At 38.2% G+C, this 19,979-nt stretch overlaps 1 protein-coding gene and 1 long non-coding RNA gene across 3 annotated transcripts in view; one reads left to right on the top strand and one right to left on the bottom strand.

The window, feature by feature from the left end:
• RASGRF2 (Ras protein specific guanine nucleotide releasing factor 2) overlaps positions 1 to 19,979 on the top strand; it is a 268,468-nt gene that overhangs the window by 176,825 nt on the left and 71,664 nt on the right. The gene's annotated exons all lie outside the window — the stretch shown is intronic.
• On the bottom strand, positions 1,095 to 11,526 carry LOC306664597. The gene is made up of 2 exons (XR_013764750.1): positions 4,055 to 11,526; positions 1,095 to 3,982 (listed from the first exon to the last, which is right to left on the bottom strand). It is a non-coding gene; the product is annotated as an uncharacterized lncRNA (long non-coding RNA).

The raw sequence follows: 19,979 nt of genomic DNA, 5'->3' as shown, positions 1-19,979 counted from the left end.
CAATGTCTTCAATATTTTGTATTTTATTAGAGTATAAATTTTCATAATAGTTTATAATTATCTTCTGTATTTCAGTTGTGTCCATTGTGATATTTCCTCTTTTTTCAAGTATTTTAGTAATTTGGATTTTCTCTCTTTTCCTCTTTGTTAGTGTGGCTATGGATTTATCAATTTTATTGATTTTTTTTTCCCAAAGAACCAACTTTTGGTTTTGTTAATTTTGTTTCTTTTGTTTCAATTTCCTTGATTTGAGCTCTGATTTTAATTATCCACCATAAATTTCTTTGGAATATATCCTGCAACCCAGCTACTTTTGATGGTGACCTAGAGGCAGAAGTCTTGCATTCTCAAAGTTTGGTAGCCCTGTCATTTATTTATTTTCAGACATTTTTATGGGGATATATTTCACCTATTATACAATTCACCTGCTAAAAGTGTGTGATAAATGGTATGGCCTCGCCATCATTAGTGGACTTCTAATCTTGATTTTTGAAAACATACTTTGGAAAACGATTCACTCAGACCATATGATAGAGTCTGAACATCTACTCTTGCTCTTGACATTGTTGGTTGTTGAAGGATACAGTTAAGAATCCCCTGCCCTCGGGAATTACTCGTTTAGTTCTGAAGATTGGTGCTCCTGTTTTTCTTGCATCGAGGGTACGAAAGAGGCTGTGTGCCTCTTCTTAAGGGCGGTGCTTGCTGGAGGAGCGGCCTCTGGTTGCCGTGTCTTGTGGTCTGATTGTGGGAAAGAAGTTAATTAGGGAGTGTGGGCCAGGAGGGCCTTAGAGAGAGTGGGATATCAGTGAGGGCACTTAAAGATGACTCTCCAAGGAGTCCGTTTGAAGCGTTGTCATGAGAGTGAATTTTGGTGATGAATAAACCTGCATCCGAGTTCTGCTGCTTATCTAGCTACGTGACTCAGGGCAGCCTCACTGCATCTCTCATCTCATCTTTGATGTGAGGATAGTAGTTGTACCAAACATGTAGAGGTGTCATGAGAATTTAATGAGATGATCCATGTGCCACTTTAAACTCAACAATTGGAACCACTTAAGTGTTCAATGAATATTTCTTGCTGTTATTATTTTCTGGTTTTTAAAAGATGAATTTATAAGCTTCTTGAGAACAGGAACTGTTGTATTCATCATGGATCTATAGCTGAAGAGCCACTGTCAGACCAGTGTTGAACTGAAATAAATGCAAACCCCCTTCACCCATTTATTCCCTCCATCTCCTCCTGATTCCTATGTGCATACACGTATGCATGCATATATCTGTATTATTCTCTGACTGTTACAGGGAAAAGAATTAATAACTTCAAAAACTAGAGTATTAACTGCATGTTATCCCATGATAATCCAATGAAGGCAGTGTGATTTCTGTATACAATCAAGAGACCTAGAAACCACTTTGTTAAATGAGTCTATATAAATGTATTTACCAGAGCTGTCTCTGTATATGAAGACACATAATTGGGGAGAAAAGAGCCAAGAAGCACACCAGTAGGTTTTTGCAATAATAATGGTGGAAAATACTCAGTACCTGCAGTGGACTGTCTGAGAAGGAGAAGGAGTCTGAGGAATGTTAGTATAGACATTTTTTATGGACCGTATATAGATCATGGTGAAGAAGAAGCAATGAAAACATTGTGATTCCAGTGCCTGAAAGACTAAGTTAATAATACATTTATGAGCTCAATTCACAATTAGCTAAGTGTTAGATGTCAGCAGGAATTCTAAGTGGGAAGAGCTAAAGACAGAACTGGATGTACTCTGGAGATGAGTCTGTCCAGCTCTCTTATCTCTGGAGAAGCATCTTCTGAGCTTAGTGATGCCTCCTGTCATTTTTGAAGTCTTTTGAGGAAGATTCCTGGCTGCACTGCAAGTTAGACATCTGGTAGGCTCCATTCTGGATAGAGTCCAAAGGAGACTGAGGACCCTGTGGACCCAAAGGAGAACTGAACTGTTTTCTTAATAATAAAAAGTATGTTTGCAGTCTTCTATCCTGAAAGTGTCACACATCTCAGGGAATGTGTGCAGATCATTTTACTGTCAAGGATGAGGTCATGTGGCATGACTGGCTTTTAAGGACTCACTGTGCTTTTCAGTGGATCAAGGGACAGGCTCTGATTGCTGGTGATATACAGATTTAAGTTCCAGGTTAAGCCAGTTACAAGCTCATTTGCACTCAAGTTTCCTCATCAACAAGAAAGGAATAATGGTACCTAGTATATCGGAGATTTTATGAATTAACTGTTTTCTGGTTTTTCCACTATGATAATCCTAGTGGAAAGGAGCTGTGTGAGGACACATTTGTAGTATGAGTTGCAGGATGGTAGATGGGTTAAGCTCCATTTCCTAGTGTTCAGAACTTATTTTGTTGGTTCCTTCCTATTAATACTCTTATTGACTGACTGACCTGTGCCACAAAGAGGTGATCCTACTGTATTCTGAGAATTCTGGGACTGGAAAGGCAGGAAGGTTAGGATCAAGGGAAGCATCTTCAAGAGACCTCAATCGCTCCCAAGCTGCCTATTTCTCCAACTGCGGCCAGTTCTGGTATTTTGTTCCCCAGGAGTTCCTTAAGCATTCCTGTGACAGTGCTCCAGCCTTGTAGAACTGCTTAGCTTTGCCAGCTGCTCAGAGTGACATTCCTGGGACTAAGTTTTTCTAAGAAGCATCTTGGAGCATATCCAGGTCTAGACTCATTTGTGATCACATATATGTTTCAACATAGTTTCCAATTTTATATATAATGATTCTATTTATTTTCAGTATTGAATGCACTGGGTTTTTCCATGGTAAGAAGGATTTTGAGAACTAGTGATAAATCTGTGGAAAGAATAGATATTTTATTCAAATTCAAATAAAGATTATGGGTATTAACCTTAGTCTTTGGACAGTTATTGCTAATATCTTGAGGTTGCTATCAGTAACTTCAATGCCATTTTTGCCAAAGTATGGTTTAACATATCAAGAAGGATATCCAAATTTGAGTACTCCTTTATTCCTTCAATATAGGTAGGTTTTTAGGTGGTGTATACTCCTTTCCTATTCCAAAACTATCAGGTATAGAAACAGGGATGACTTTATTTACCCCAGATCAAGATTCTGAGATGTATCATTTGCTAAAACTTTGTGTTTAAAAATAATGTGGGAATGTTGGAGTGAAGATCTTGGCAATTGTTCTCCCCAAAAGCAATTATAAAGTTGGACAAAATTACCAAAACCAACCATTTTGGGACTCCTGGAATCAACTAACAAGAGACATACAAGAAAGAGTACTGGACTCAGGTCGAAAAGTGAGCATCTATGGTAATACAGCCTGAGGCTGCTCTCATCGCCGCCTTACTCCCAGCTTCTTTGGTGTGGGGCAAATGGTGAAAGCCAGCAGTTTTGTTGCCAGAGGGCACTGACCTAATTTGGATTACAGCATAATGTGGAAAAACCTTGTGCTGTTGGGTGTTGTCAGAAATATTAGCAATCTCAGTGGCAAACAGACAGGAAATAGCAACATTGTAGATACCCTGAGGTTGTGATACTAGTTGGGGCATGAAAGTAAAGTATCAACAAAGGAATTAGAGTTGAAACAGTACATTAGAGAAGGCTTATTTGGTACAAAAGAAGGTTGTAAAGAGTAAACAAAGGGGAGAAATGCATTAGACATTGTGGTAGGAAAATATATCTAATGCCCACCCCCAAAATGTTTGTAACCTAATTGATGTTATTCATGAAGATGCTACTCTACATGTAAAGGGAATTAAGATTGCAGTTGGAGCTGAGATTGCTAATGACTTTGAATAGTGAAATTATACTGGCTTATCAAGTATGACCAATATACTCACAGAGAGACTCACAGGGTCTCTTTGTGTAGAAGAGGGTGGCAGAAGAGTTGGTGTCAGAGTGATGCACTGTGAGAAAGACCTAACCAGGCATATCTGGCTTTGAAGGAGGCCATGAGCCAAGGAATGAGGACAAATCTAGAAAAGGCAAGAAAATGGTTTCTCCCTTACAGTCTACAGAAAGGAATGCAAAAAGGAAAGCAAACCAACATCTTGCTTTCAGCCCAGTGAAACCTACATCAGACTTTGACTTCTAGATCTATAGGATAATAAGCATATGTTGTTTTAAGCTGCTAAGTTTGTGGTAGTTTGTTATAACAGCAAATGGAAGACAATAGCAATAAAAATAAAACAATAGCAAAATGTCAAATGTAAATTCAACCATATCAAATTCCATTGGATATGAAATGAGGAAGCATGCAAATCAAAAGGTGATCTAACCATATATTGTATATGAAATACATTTTCAATGAAAAGACACAAATAAGTTGAAAAATAAAAGATTAGAAAATATATTCCTTGCAAAGAGCAGTCATAAGGAACTGAAATGGCCCTACTAATATCAGATAGAATGAAGGGTAAGACCAAACAATGTTGCTTAGACAAAAGAAGGATGTTTTATAATGAAAACAAGAAATTCTTCAGGAATGCATAATAATTATCAATATATATATATATATATATATATATATACACCTAACAACAGAGCCCCAACTACAGGAAGCAAAAACTGACAGAATTGAAAGGGCAAAGAGACATTTCAACAATAGTAATCGTTAACTTTAATACAGGTTGAATATCCCTTATCCAACTCTTTGGAACCAGAAGTATTTCAGATTTCATATTTTTCAGATTTGGGAACTTTTCAGACTTGGAAATATTTGCATAGACTACCAACTGAGCATCTATGACCCAATAAAACCCAAATCTGGAACTTTTTGAGTGTTTTGTTGACATTAAAAATTTTTCTGATTTTTGGAGTATTTCAGAATTTGGATTTTTGCCCCCCTATTCTAAATAATTGATAAAATTCACAGAAAGTCAAGAATATGAAAGGTGTGAACACTATTAACCACTGACCTAACAGACATTAATAGACGACCCTACTTAATGAAAGAATATCTTTAAGGAAGACATGAAAATTCCCCATGCCTTAAGTTACAAACAATTCTTAACAGATTCTGAAGCTTACCAAAATAAGTTTTGAAAATACAGTGATAGTACTTTAGAAATAAACAAACTTGGAAAATCTCAAATTTTTGGAAATTAAACAACACATTGTTGAATAACGTACATCAGAGAAGTCACATGGAAATTAGAAAATATCTTGAATTAAAGTGAAAATACACTCAGAATTTATGGATGCAGATAGTTTTGATGTGTAATTTCTACATTATAAACTTATAGCTTTTAGTATCTACTTTAGAAAAGTGATTTCAAATCAATAATCAATAAGCTTCCACCTTAAGAGATTAGTAAAAGCAAGCAGAAGGAAGAGAAGATTGGTAGAAGTAAACTGTGAGTCCTTCTCGGTGTAGGATTTTCATGAGGGCAAGATTTTTAAGAACTAATTCACTTTATTTGTTTACAGCTCTCTTTTGATTTTCTGTTTATTTTGTAGCCAGTTTTGTGCATTTGTGTCCAACTAGAAATTTATCCACTTCTAGTCATCTCATTTGTTGTAGGGTTCTCCAGTCCCCCGCTTGCTTTCTGGATCCTGACTGAGATACAGTACCTCCACTGCTCTAGGAGCTGGCCAGCTACGAGGCTGAAGCCAAGCTAGGGCCTTGAAGATCCCCAGACATTGGTTAAGTGATTTAGGCTACTGCCCAGAACACTGAAAGATTAAATATGTTCTTAAAAATGTAGAAAGTAGCCTCCACCCTGGGACAAATTCCTTAAACTCCCATGTAAATCCCACAACTTAACCCTCTCATTACTACACACTTGGGTAGAATATCGCCTGCCTATCTGTTAACTCTGAAACTCTCTCTGTACAAGTTTCCCTACTAAATGCTCTGGACCGATTACCCTAGTATCTGGTCCTTCTTTCTTTGGAATCCAAATCAATCCCTGTCACAGGATGATTTGGAGCAGTTCTTTTTAGGGACCCTATTGCTGCCACATTTGGGGTGACTCCCGCAACAGGTTCACCTGGATAGATTAATCTGCATGAAATTTTTCATATTATTTTCTTATGGTAGTTTTGATTTCTGTGGGTTGGTGTGTGTGTCTCTTCCATCCCTAATTTTGGCAAACCAAGTCCAGGAATTTATAAAAGTGATTAAACACCAAGAATACCAAGTTAGTTTAACTTGATATTAACCAATTAATATAACAACATACCGTATAAAGATAATAAAAGATTTGAAACCATGTGATCATCTCAATAGAAATAGATAAAATATTTCATGAAATTCAACACCCATCCAAAAAATTAGGGATAGAAAGGGAATTCCTTAATTTGATAAAAATACATCTAGGGAAACACACAGTTAACATACATAATGGTGAAAGTCTGGATGCTTTCCTCATAGTAGCAAGAACAATATCAAGGGCGCCTATTCCTGCCACTTCTGTTCAATTCTGCACTAAGGTATCTTTCCAGTGAAAAAGTAAAATATATTTATAATCGTGTCCTGATTAGAAGAGAGGAGATAAAATGCATTATTCATGAATGACATGATCCTATTTGTAGATAATGATAAGGAATCCACCAAAAAGTCCTCACTGGAGCCAAAATACAAGTTCAGGAAGGTTGTAGGACATAAGATCTACAAATAAAAATCAGTTGTATTTTATATGCTATCAGTGAATGATCCAAAAATGAAACTAATAAAACAATTCTTTTCACAGTATTATCAAAAGGAATCAGATACTTGGGAATAAATGTAACAAAAAAAAATTGAGTATCTGGTATACTGTAGAGAGATACACCAAGCTCATTGATTGAGAGGCTCAATATTTATTAACAAACATAAATCAGTTTCTTAAACACTGATCTAAAGAATTTAACACAATTTCTATCAAAATACTAATAGGTATTTTGATATAGGCAGCTGATCTTTAAAAATGCGTAACTAAAAATTTCTAATATGCAAGCCTCCCCCCCCCCACTTTGGTGGTAAGATACTAACATTTTGATGGAAATGTAAAGGACTCAGAACACTTGATCATCTTGAAAAATAACTAAGTTAGAGGACTTGTACTTTCTGATTTCAAACTTACTTACTGTAAGACAATAGTTAGGAAGATAATATGGCATAAGCGTGGTAATATATATCAATGGAACAAAAGTAGAAATCTAGGATTAAGTCCTTACATTTATGATCACTAATTTTCTGTAAAGGTACAAAAGCAATTCAATAGGAGAAAGGACAGTCTTTTTAACAAATTGTGCTGAAGCATTTGGATGACTACAAGCAGAATAATCGATGATAAATATAAAAGTTAAAATTATAAAACTTAACAGATGAATGAATAAATAAAATGTGATATATATATATGATGGAATATTACTCAGCTTTAAAGAAGAATGAAATTATGGCTTTTGCTGGTAAATGGATGGAGTTGGAGAATATCATGCTAAGCAAAATAAGCCACACCCCAAAAGCCAAAGGCCAAATGTTTTCTCTGATATGGGAATGCTAATTCAAATAAGGGATGGGGTGGCTAGGGAAGAATAGTTACTTTATATTAGGTAGAGGGGAGTGAAGGAAGGGGAGCGAGTGTAAGGGTAGGAAGGATAGTAGAGTAGACATTATTACCTCATGTACATATATAACTGCATGACCGATGTGATCCTACAATATGTACAATCAGAAAATGAGAAATTATATTCCACTTATGTATGATTTAGCAAAATGCATAAATGCATTCTACTGTCATTTATAACTAATTAGAACAAATTAAAAAATATAAAATTATAAAACTTAAATAAGAAACATCTTAGTGCATTGGATTGGGGAATGCTTCTTACATATAATACCAAAAGCACGATCTATAAATGGAAAAAAATGATAAATTGGGCTTCATCAAAATTAAAAACTTTTGATTCAGTTAAAATCATCATCAAACTAAGAAGCCATCCTATAGACAAATGGAAGAAAATATTTGTATGTTATATAAGATATTATATAAGATATCATATATCTGATAAAGGCCATCTATACAAAATATGTAAAGAATTCTTACAGCTCAATAATGAGACAAGCCAAGCAAAATTGAGTGGAAGGTTTATATGGTCATCTCATCAAAGACGATGAATAAACTTGTAGAGTTTACAAGTCCTTTTCATATGCTTTTCAGTAAACTTGTAAAGTCTACCATTTCATACCCGTTAGAATAGCTATGATAAAATTGACAGTAATAACAAGAGGCAGTGAAAATGTGGAGATATAGGAACCCCATTGCTGGTGGGAGTGTAAACTAGTACAATCACTTGGAAATAGTTTGCTAGTTTCTTAAACATTTCAACATATGCTTACCATAGAACCCAGCAATTCCACTCCTGGGTACTAGGTATCTACCATGAGAAATGAAGCTAAGTGTTCACACAAAGACTTGTATATGAAAGTTTTGGGTTTTCTTTGTTTTTGCAGTGCTGGGAATCAAACCCAGGTCTTCATGCATGCTAGGCAAGCACTGAACTATCCGCCCAGCCCTTGTACATGAAAGTTTATAGCACCAATATTTATAGTAACTCCAAATTAGAAACAATCTACATGTCCAGGATAAATGACTAAACAAATGTGATGTATTAATATATTAATATAAATGTGATATTTTAATATATAAATGAACCTGATACATACTAAAGTGATATCTTATGAAATATTATTTTGCAGTAAAAAGGAATAGATGACCAATACATGGATGGAACTTAAAAGTATTATCCTAAACCAGAGATTGACCAAAAAAAAAAGTTTTAAAGGGCCAGATGGTAAATATTTCAGCTTTGTGGATCAATGATCTTTACCACAACTTCTCATCTCTAATCTTGCAATGCTAAAACATCAACAGACAACGTAAAAATGAATAAGCATGGCTGTGTGTCAATATTTTATTTACAAAAATAGTCAGCAGGTACTTTTGTTAAGTGAAAGAGGCAGAGGTGAAAGTCCACATATCATGGGATTCCTTTATATTAACTGTTCAGAAAGAATAAATCTATAAAGACAGCTTAGTGGTTGCTTTGGGGGTAGAAACAGATTGGCACTAGGTATACTATTGGGGTGATAAAAATCTTGTGTAATTGGATTGTGACTGGGTTGTAACAACTCTGCAAGTTTACTAAATGTCAGTGAATAATACGTTTTCAGTAAGTGAATTTCATAGCATGTAAATTATACTTCAATAAACCTGTTTAATAATATGTACTTTGATTTATTCTTATTTCTGTCCTACTGGCTTAGTCATTTTCCACTCATATGTTATCCTCATTGTTTGTATCAGAGCAGTGCTTAGAGACTTTTACAAATACCTTAAAGCGCTGAACTCTTCTCTGTAAAGGTTGATGAGAGTCAGGTGAGTTCTTTCTGAACTCTTTCCCAGGGATCTTATTGAAAGGAAAACCCTTGTTGGACTCTGAAGGAAGTTTATAGCATTCTCAGTGCTGTAGAGTCTGGCATTGGATGCCAGAGTCTGGGAGTCTGGAGGTAGATGAGAACTTTAAATTGTGTGTATTCGCTTCCTGACTTCTATAAAAATTCTTTTTATATCCAACTGAGACTAGAGTAGGTTAGTTTATCTGATGCTTAAGGAATAGTCCATGCCTTGCGAGGATGGTTTTGTGCTAAGAAGAGCATTTATGTGTGCTCGTTGTCAGCTGTGATCACTGCTATGCGATCAGACAGGTCAAGGACTCAATTCAAATTCCATCTTGGGACCATTGTACAGTTTCCCAAGATGTACGGCATCTTACTGAGAAAGTGAGTAGCTAAACTTTCTCAGTAAGATGCCTACTGATTCATAGACAATCTCTTAGAGCTGAAAATTGTCAGACTGGTGACAGAATTGGTCACATCGAGTGGAAGAGGGCCTCATAATGACTGGTGCCTGAGTCTGATGATTGGGTTTTATTTTCCTCATCAGAGAGCATTTCTGGAGCATGATTTTAAAAGAAAATAGTATTTTTCATCATCTGGGCTGATTGTGGAGAATCAGGTCTAGAGTATGCCCTCACTGTATGATTCAGATGCTTGTGAATCCTGGCCCTTAGATCTGAGGAGAGGAGGCAGTTCTTGGAATCTTCATGAAGATGTGCGGCTTACCATAGACCTTTATCTTTGCTAAGCTTGAACACTGACTGGAGCAGACCTCATAGACAGCATATAAAGATTGTTTTGTCCCTACTGTAACTTGTCACCACTTGTACACCAAGATTCCCACGTATGAATGTTAAAATGATTGATGTCTTGTTGAGAACCTCGTAATGAAGATACTCCTATCAACATTGTCGGCACCTATGAAAACACAGCCACTGTCTTATTCCTATGTGCGTTATCCTCTTCTACTTAAATTTCTTCATTTGGTCAGTCAGTCATTTTCTCTGAATTTATAGAATAATCCTTTGCAGTGGTTTGAGTCTCACTTAAATGGAAGGTTAGGTTCTGCCAGACAAATATCGATTGAGACAGACTTTTAAAAATTCTTGTAATAGCCTGTAAGTTCAAGGTCAGCCTCAGCCACTTAGCGAGACCCTAAGCAACTTAGCAAGTCCCTGTCTTGCACTGGGGGTAGAGCTCAGTGGTTAAGCATGTCTGGGTTCAATCCCCAGTACCAAAAAACAAAAGCAAAACTCTTATAGGCTAATGTGTTTTTCTAAAGATTCACCAAGGACTGTGCTCAAGATTGAGAGAGAACCTCTAAGCAGACTCCTTACCTTTGCTGGTATTCTCTTTCTTTCCCCCTTCCCCTTCGTTCCTTCTTTTCTTGAGCAAGGTTTGCAGTGGAGACAGTTTGACTGTGAGACGTTTGAGTGTTTAAGCAGAAATCCTGTAGCTGTGTTAGATGTCTGACTTTAGCACAGCAGAACTGAAGAACCTTCTAGGGCTGGTGCCTCTGGATGTTTTAACTGAATACCAGGCTTGCTGGGGCACTGTCTTCCTCATCTGCCTCAGACATCTGGCAGGAAGACAGCTCCTGGTTTTACAAGTGTAAATATTGAGTGTTGTGGGCCAATGCCTGGGCATTTGGCCTTGGGTCTTGCTAACTGTTGTCCACTACAGTAAATTTTCAGGGAACAAAATAGCTAACTTGCTTGGGAAGAGATTTATTACAGGTAATTAGGTACCTAGGAAGAGGGGGTTGGAGGAGTGGGCTCCAGGCAGGGATTCCAGGAAGCACTTCTGGAACACCATGTAGAGCTGGCCCACTGATGGGGTCACTGCCCTGACTGCAGGACACACTGGAGAAGCAGGTGTCCCTGTTAGTACTGTTGACCCCAGTAAGACATTGACTTAGCTGTGGGTGGGATCAGGAAACTGCTGTGGCCTTGTAAAAGCTGCCTGTGTGACAGCTACACAAAGATGCTGTGGCACTGCTGCAGAAAAGTCCTGGCCTCCATGACCGTGCCTGCCAGCCACAGTGGTGCGGTGACAGGAAGACTGCCCTGATCTCACCAATTTGCTCTGATTTGCACTCAGAACCTGAGCTGCAGGAAAGGCTAGGAAATGTAATGTTCAGCATTTGTGCCCTCAAGCTCCAGAGTACAGAGAAGAACACCTCTCTGTCCTGGCCCTGTGTGTGTCGTCAGTTGTGCTGGTGAAAGAAGAGGTCCATTTTAACCATATTAATTCAAATACAGATATAAATATATTGGGAGGATGTGCAAAAGTGAACTAGTCAAATAGGCACATAAGGTGCTCTCCCAGATTTCAATGCAGCTCTGTTCCTCCCAACTCACTAATTTAAGTATCTCCAGGCAAAGCAATTTTTGTGCAGTATGTGGTCTATCTACAAAAGAAACATGCAATTAGAGAATTTTTGTGGAATCCAAGTTTATGTGTGTATGAGTGTACATCAAGTCCTGTACTTAGAATAATTGTCCCTTTATTTTTCTGACCTGGGAAAAGCATAGATGTGCTGTGTCTTGGGAATGAGATGCTGTGTAATCAGAGTTAGACTGATTGACAGCACCAATAGGTGTTTGCTCACTTGGGACTGCATGGAAGGAGGGGAAATTCAAACCTAGGACTGCTGGAGTCCCCCGTTTAGTTGATGTGAAGGGTACCTGATGACACTGTGCAATGCAAAAACTCTACTACCTCGTGGGTTATTGTGGGAGTTAAATAAGTAAGTATGAATAAAGTGCTTATAATAGTACCTAATATATAATAAGAAGTAAATAAGTACTACTATTATTATATCATTAGTATTTTCTACAAAGTGGGATTAATTCTGATTTATAGGGCTCTGGTAGAGCTTAGATGAGCTTTACTCCCTGGCATCAAGAAGTACTGAATTATGTTAGTTCTAAAATAGTAATAATCATAACATTAGAATGCTAAAATTGGTGCCTTCAATGTAGAATATTTCTTGGGCCTTTTAGCCACAAGGTCTGCTTCTGAAGAGTAAGAAAGGTTGCTGACTTGAATTTGGAAGAGGAGCCCAAAGGCTATTTCTTCAGGTCTGGGCATTTTCTCAGCAACATGCACGATTACAGAGTTTCCATAGAACCTCAGGTCCAAGAAGCTAGCTTACTTTTAGAAAACTATTTTTCTAACCAAAATGACACTATTCACTGTGGTTATTGAGATCTCTGCCCTTAAGATTGAACCAAACAATGGAAAAAAAATAGATCAACCCTCATGAAGTTTAGGAATCAATATGGTTCATTAATTCATATTTATATTAACCAGGTATTTTGACTCGATTTGTTAGAAAATACTTTTTATACAAGTATCTGGTAGACTGTTAAATCATTTCTAGACTGTTACATCATTTCTTGGGGAATTAAATAGAAAACACTTTCCAAGTTTGTGTTTTTAAAAAAGGACTCTCTAATGAAAAGTCAACACAGATTTAGGAAATGGAACTCTTGGGGCACTTCTGGTGCCTTCTGGAAGTGGCACACCAATTGTGAGTGTTGGCCTGATGGGCAGAGTATGGACTCTGGAGGAAGAATGATGAATTCCCTCCTTAGGAGTTAAAGTAGATGGCGCTAAGATGCTTGGGCAGGGCAAAAGAAGGACCAGAAGGCTCTCAAATACACGTTAAGAATTTTTAGTGATCTATGTTGAAAGCTTTCAGTGTTGAACATTGAGCAGCCATTTTCCACTGAAATTATATAAGTCAAATCTGTTGGTAACACTGAAGAGACATAGAAGACAGCTGGTGCCAATCCCTCGCCAGCCAGGGCCAACGGTACCCCAAGGACAGGGTCCCTATGGCCCTGCCCTTGACGGAGGGCATTTTCCTGGAGGGGAAGGTTTCACAGCTGTGTCCGTGAGTCTCTTTTGAGTCCTGGGTTGCTAAACAGAAAGCACTTTACAATACCTCAAGTCCTGTGGTTACAGACCCAGGGGAGAAGGGGAAGGGAGGAGAATGTGCTAAATTCCAAAGCAGGGAGGTTCAGGAACCTCCTGACTCAGGAAATACCAAGTCTTCCAATAAATGGAACCAGTCTGTGTTAGCATATTTATCTGTAAATAACAAAATGGATAAAACATTTAGATATAAAAAAATAAAACAATGGTACAAATTGACTGTCCACCATGTGCAAAGGTCTTTGTATAAAGGGAGAGATAAAGGAAACCCAGTGTCCCAGGCTTCCAGTTTTGGACCTCAAAGGGAGACCTGTTTTTTTTTTTCCCTATATTTGAATTGCAGTAGTTTAATAACTGCTTTGTCCACTTGGCAATAAATATGGATCATCATGGGAAAGTTCATCTTTCAGTGAATTCCTTGGGAATATTTCAGAGAATTTCCAGTGCTGCTTTTACCTGTCCTTGCCTGGCCGCTGTGGGCCTCCAGATCAGATGCCATGTCCTAACTACACCAAAGCCCCACAACTCATCCTAGGGGCCTCTTTTGCTGATGCTGAAGCTTTGTCTGATCTCCAGGGATGTTCCTGTGAAGCCCATTGTGCATGGCCACCCCAGGGCTCAAAGAGATGTCTGCTAACCATATAACTTGTTGAACCACATAACTCACAATTTCCATGTACCCTGGATCTTACCCAGGAAACCAGTTCAGACACCTTCTACAAAGAGGAAATTGAGACCCTGGGAGAGAAGGAACTTATCTCAGTGAGACAAGCCTATTGAAAATCACCAATCCATTCTAAGATGTTCTTTCCATTACATCTTGCTATTCCTCAGGAATGGAAGAGAAAGAGGATGAAATTGCAGTTTTTGAAGGAAAGGGGGAGTTCAGGTGTTTCCTGCTGTTCTTCAGGAGACAATTTCAGTCTTCAAGTTACAGGTCGTGAGGTCTGCTGGGGGTGAAGGAATAGGACGCTCCATTTGCAACTTTATACATATGTATAATGTGCTTTCACTAATAAACTACCACTCACACCTCCCACCCCCATTTCCATTGGAAAGCATCATTTCTAGATGTATGTGTACAGTTTTGTAGAAAGAAAGGTAAGCTTTATTAATTTATTATTTCTCTATTTTATTTTAAATTATAATGGCATATGTTGTTATTTTGGTTCGGGGCATGGGGAAGATTACCTAATGCCAAGGGCATGACTCTTGTTCTACATGGGGCTTATCTTTCATCCCGAGGAGATAATCAGTGCCCACCAGGAAATTCAAACTAACGCACAGAAAAATCTTTCTCTCTTCCTCTTTGAGAGAGTTGATTATGAAGTGGAGCAGAAAAGAAAATGACCAAGAAATTTAAAGTTTGTGCCTTTTTTATTTTTTTGATGTTCTGCATTTAACTGTTTTCACATTTTCATTCATTGTATTTCAAAAGGCCTATTGATTTTTCCTGTTAAGAAACTCCAACCAAATGTATTATTTTTCTTGAGTTTTTAGAAGATGCTGTGGTTTAGTGTTTCCCACCTGGTTCTGGTTCTTGTCTCTTACAAATGCGGTCACCTTTCAGTTTCTGGCCCTTTTCTCTCTTGCCCAGCTAATTTACTTGAAGTCATTTCACCTTGTGCAGGCCCTGTCTTCACTTCTCACCATCCCCTCAGATGCCCCATCTTGCTTTGGCAGAAGCCACCACACTCTTCACCCTGGCAATATGTCCTTGTCACATTTCTGCATGAGCACAGCAGGCACCAGGCGAGGCCTGAGGATCACTCTGCAATCACCAGGAGAAACTTATTGCTCCTCCCAACAGACACTTGGGCCGGGCATTTCCACGGGAAGAGCCTGCATCTGAGAATCAATATGACTCTAAATCCTGGCTCTGATTTTACCATTCATGACCTTAGGTGGCTACTATATTTCTTTGAGCCTTTGTTTCTGCATCTGCAAAAGCAAGGAATATGTTTTCTGGAGTTGTGGAAATTAAAAGAAGCCGTGCACAAAGGTTCTCAATCTGTTTTAAACTCAACGTATATTCGTTCCTTTAAGAATCTTAAAGCACATATTTTTAAATCCATAAGAGCAATTCAGTTGACCGTCTTAGTTACTGATTTTCTTAAAAGATGAAAGCCTAGATATTGATTTTACCATTCTTCATGTATTTTTAATCACAAATAACGATAGACCTGCTAAGCTGTTTTTCCTCAGTCTATAAGGAGGTTTTTTTTTGTTTATTGCTACAGTTAATTGCACTTAGAGAGAAATCTCAGGTTAGCCTGAGTAAAGAGAAGAATTTAAAAACTCTTATCCTAGAACACACTTAGGAAAAGGTAAAAACAGACAAACAAAAAGCCCACTCTGCCTCATCTGCTCATTGCCGCATTAGCATGTTGCTAATAGCCCCTTTTGAAACTGCCTCTTCACATCCTGGACTGTGTTCTTTGAGAGGCAGCTGGCCTCCCCCATCCCTGCCATCATTGAGTGGGTTCATAGAAGGAGAGGATGCAGTTTGTGAGCAAAATGCAAAGGTATTGAGGGTTCTGAGAAACTTCCTCTTCCTTTGTTGGAAGTTACAGAAAGAATGTCCTCTTGTCCTCTGGATAGTATGAGGTGAGTTTATAAGATCAGCATGGCCTTCCTTGTTTTCACTGCCTGGAAGTGAGAGCAGAATCAGAGCATTGAAGGGAACCAGACAGAAATGTTATCAGTAAGTCAATAAGTTGAATAAGTCAAATGGAATATGAATGGAGAACTGTCTTTATCTATCTATAGATAATACTAATTCCCTTTCTGCTATAAACCAGTTTGAGTTGGATTTCTGTCCCTTGAAAACAAAAATCTTCTGATAAAGGGATAAAAAGGGCAGCAGTTAAATATTCCAGTAGGTCACTACACTAAATGGCCCACCCCATACAGACTATCCTCTTTTGAGAAAGAGAGTGTCATTTTCTAGACTCACTTAATACTTAAATACAATGTTCAGCATAGTGCATGTACGAATCTCCTGCTTGTTGCATTGACCTGTTTTTTGTTTTTTTAACTTTCCAGCTGTGCGATCCTGAGCAAGTTACTTAGTCTCTTTGTGTCTAGGAAACTATTCTAGACTTATTTAGTGGGCAATAAAGAGACAGGAGTACTTGCATGGGCGCAATAATAAGGTAAAGTGGTATTTAGGAAGATTATTCTGAAAGAGACACCTGGCTCATTTCCAGGGTTTTTGACTTTTACCTTCTTGGTGTTTTACTTGTTTGAAGGCTGTCCTCTTCCCCTTTTAGAGTAGGGCGTGCGTCTTTGTTCACCCAGCACTGCACAGTACCTGAAATATAACATGTGCTCCACAGATATTATAATCAAATTACAGATGGAAGAAGACTAGAAGGGCAGACAGAATGGAGAAGGGAAGAATATCCAGGTGACAATAGCTGTGTGCAGTGTCCAGGCTTAAGATGGCAACAGAAGAATGGAGAACAGGGGAGAAATACAACAGTGCTAACAGAATTTGTTGACTGAATGAGAAAAACCAAGGAAGACAGAAGTGAGGTTTCTGAGAGACTGAAACCAGGCCAGCCCAGGAGATCAATGGAAAGAGAGGATGGGGAGGAGCTGGAGAGAAAGAGCAATAAGCTTGAGTTTTGGGTGTGTTTTTAGCAGAAAAGACTATGTCATTAATATGGAAATGTCTCATGGGAAACATGAAATGAGGGATTGGGGGGAAATTGGACCTGGTAGGATGGTACAGAAAAACCATGAAACAGGGCTATATCCACAAGGGAGTGAAAACTGAAAGGGGTCAGAGCAAGAAGAAAAGAGGAGCTAAGGAATGAGGCAGATGAGGACAGATAGGAGGATCAGGTGGAGAAAGAAGAGAGGGCTTGTTGGCCAAGCAAAGGGGGAGCGAGGACAAGAGGAGGAAGTTTCTGTTCATTTGTCAGCAGGTGTGAGTATGGATGGACCTAGTTACCCAAGGTTTCTGGAAAACTAATATAGATTGTTCAAGCAGAGTGCTAATAACTAGACTATATCAGTGACTTTCAAACTTTTTTAAAATTGCAACTCAGTTTAAGAAATACATTTTACATTATGACCCAAGACACACACACACGCACACATGTACACACATCCACACATGTGCACGCAGGAAGTTTTCTTGAAATCACTCACTGTCAATATGGACAGTTCACTCAGATCATCTTCATCTATTTTACTTTTTAATTTTTAAATTGATTTAAGTTCCCGTTAATAGGTCACAATTGGCCATTTAAAAAACAGTGATCTATATAATGCCTATGTAAGAAATGCAATGCATTTGGAGGAAAAAGGCATCTTTTGAGGAAATTTGAATTCTGGTTAGCTAAGTAAAAGATTTTGGTTCAAAATCCATTGTAGTGTGAAACCTCTCTTTTATAGTGGTGTTATTCTCTCACACTTCAAAATTTAAGAGAGAGGTAGAATTAAAAGGAAAGCATTTGCTTTCCCAAATATCTAAATATCTTATAGCTTTAAGTGTCAGTTTACCCATTTATAAGAGAAACAATGCTTAAACTCTAGCTCCACGCAGTGGGGTATGATTAAGTGTGCTTCCGTTTCAAAAATGAACAGACCTGGTCTCAAAAACGGATACTGACACTTACCAGCTCTGTGGCTCTTGTCAAGTTTCTTAATCTCTTTGTTTTTCTGTGGGTTTGTCCATTAGTAGAAATAGCAACATTTCGCCTAAGCAGTTGCCGTTACTGTGGAAGAAGCCACATTCCTTATGGCACTATAATCAACACTTGGTGGTCATGCAATGAATGACAGTTGTTATTGTCCTTGGTTGTGAATGTTAAATTATAGACCACTTGTGAAGCTCTAGCATAGTGTCCGGCTCAAACGGCAATAAATAGTGATCTTTACGGTTGTCATACAAGCATATGCTATTGTCCAAAACAGTTATATAATTTTGTTTTGCACACATTTTTTTAGAAGAATATCTACTGGGTAGAGCGAAGCATATTGATAACATTCATGCTGTTGGATCCCATTTCCATGAAGTGAGAATGACACATCACTGAAATGACATTATTCTTAATTCCCTGACAACAGAACCATTAAAATGATCTCATTGCATTCATTCTTCAAGTCCATTTATTAAGCACCTATCATGCCAGGTGTGGGGGATAAAAATGCAACAAGAAAGAATTTCTCACAGTGCAGATAAAGTCACCAACAGTTCACATTCGTTTTTCCTTCCAGGTAGCCCATTTTGGCTCTTCTCAATTCTAATTTTCCTCACCAAGATAAAAAAAGTGGCTTAAAGATGCCTTATTAATAACAGAGGAAAATTTCCTGGTGGCCTACTGTTCATATTAAAGTACTGCCTCAAGTTCAAGCCTTTTACAGTTAGGCTCAAATTAACTTTAACTGGACTAGCCTGTATTCTGCCTATGTGTAATCACCTTATTTCTATCTCACCATTATTTCTACTTGCCTCTTACAAAGTAGGCTGTGACTTGGGCTTCCTGGCACAAAGCAGCAATAAATAATGATTTTTTTCCCTATGGGAACAATAAAATGAAATTTCCCCTCCCTTTCTCTATTTTTTTGAGGGGGTTGGGTGGAGGCACTGAAGTTGTACCCAGCAGCACTTAACCACTGAGCTATGTTCCGAGTCTTTTTTACCTTTTATTTGGAGGCAGGATCTCGCTAAGTTGCTTAGGGTCTCTCTAAATAGCTGAGGCTGGTCTCAAACTAGTGATCCTCCTGTCCCAGCCTCCAGAACCACTGGGACTACAGGTGCATCACTACACCCATCCATTTTCTCCTTGCCTCCCTTCCTGATTTTTCTGCTTGTGATAGTTTCAAATAGTCATCATGATAACAACATGGTGAAAGAATGATCTTAATTCATATATATGACATCTGCAGAAACATTCGAAGAGATTCCATTAGGAGTGATGAGATTTTTGTTAAGAAAAGTACCTGCTGAGTGTCTGCTACATGGAAGATTGAGGTGCCTACAAAGATGCTTGAGATAAGAGCTCTTCACCGAGGTGTGTGTAGTCTGATTAGAGAGATGAAATGATGCAGGTGCCTGGGGAGAGGAATAGAAGGTTAAATCTCAGTCTTAAACTCACACATGTTGTGATTTGGCTCTTACCACTTTTCCAGGTGGCTTGGTTTTCCCAAATTTTCCAATTTAACCAGTGTTCAAAATTGGAAAGGATTTTGCATCATTTGGAAAGACAGACATATCAGACAGAATTCTAGATGTGTAAAATATTAGCAGAATAGATTCTCCTGCTATGTGTAGAGTTTGGCTGTGCTGCTCACATGTGACAAGTAAGATGTTTAGAACCGCACAAAGAGTTGCTATTTGCTTTTCAGAAAATTGGCATGAGGACTCCTTGGAGGGTGATTTATAATTCTGGAACAGAATGGCTTCCACATGGATATCATTGCTGTGTGTGTTACCATTCCATCACGCTGATAAAATACCTGATAAAATCAACTTAAAAGAGGAAAGATTTATTTTGGTTCATGGTTCAACATGGCAGAAGCACATGGAGGAGCAGAACTGCTCACCTCATGTTGGCCAGGAAGCAGAGAAGAGAGAGGCGGGGAGCAAGGGACCAGAGGAAGAAGAGTCTTCAAGTTTTCCCCAAGGACCTACT

Source organism: Sciurus vulgaris, assembly GCF_902686455.1.
Source record: "Sciurus vulgaris genome assembly, chromosome: 6".
NCBI classification, from domain to species: domain Eukaryota; kingdom Metazoa; phylum Chordata; class Mammalia; order Rodentia; family Sciuridae; genus Sciurus; species Sciurus vulgaris.
The sequence above is the reverse complement of the archived record's forward strand: the minus strand, read 5'-3'. Positions and strand labels throughout refer to the sequence as shown.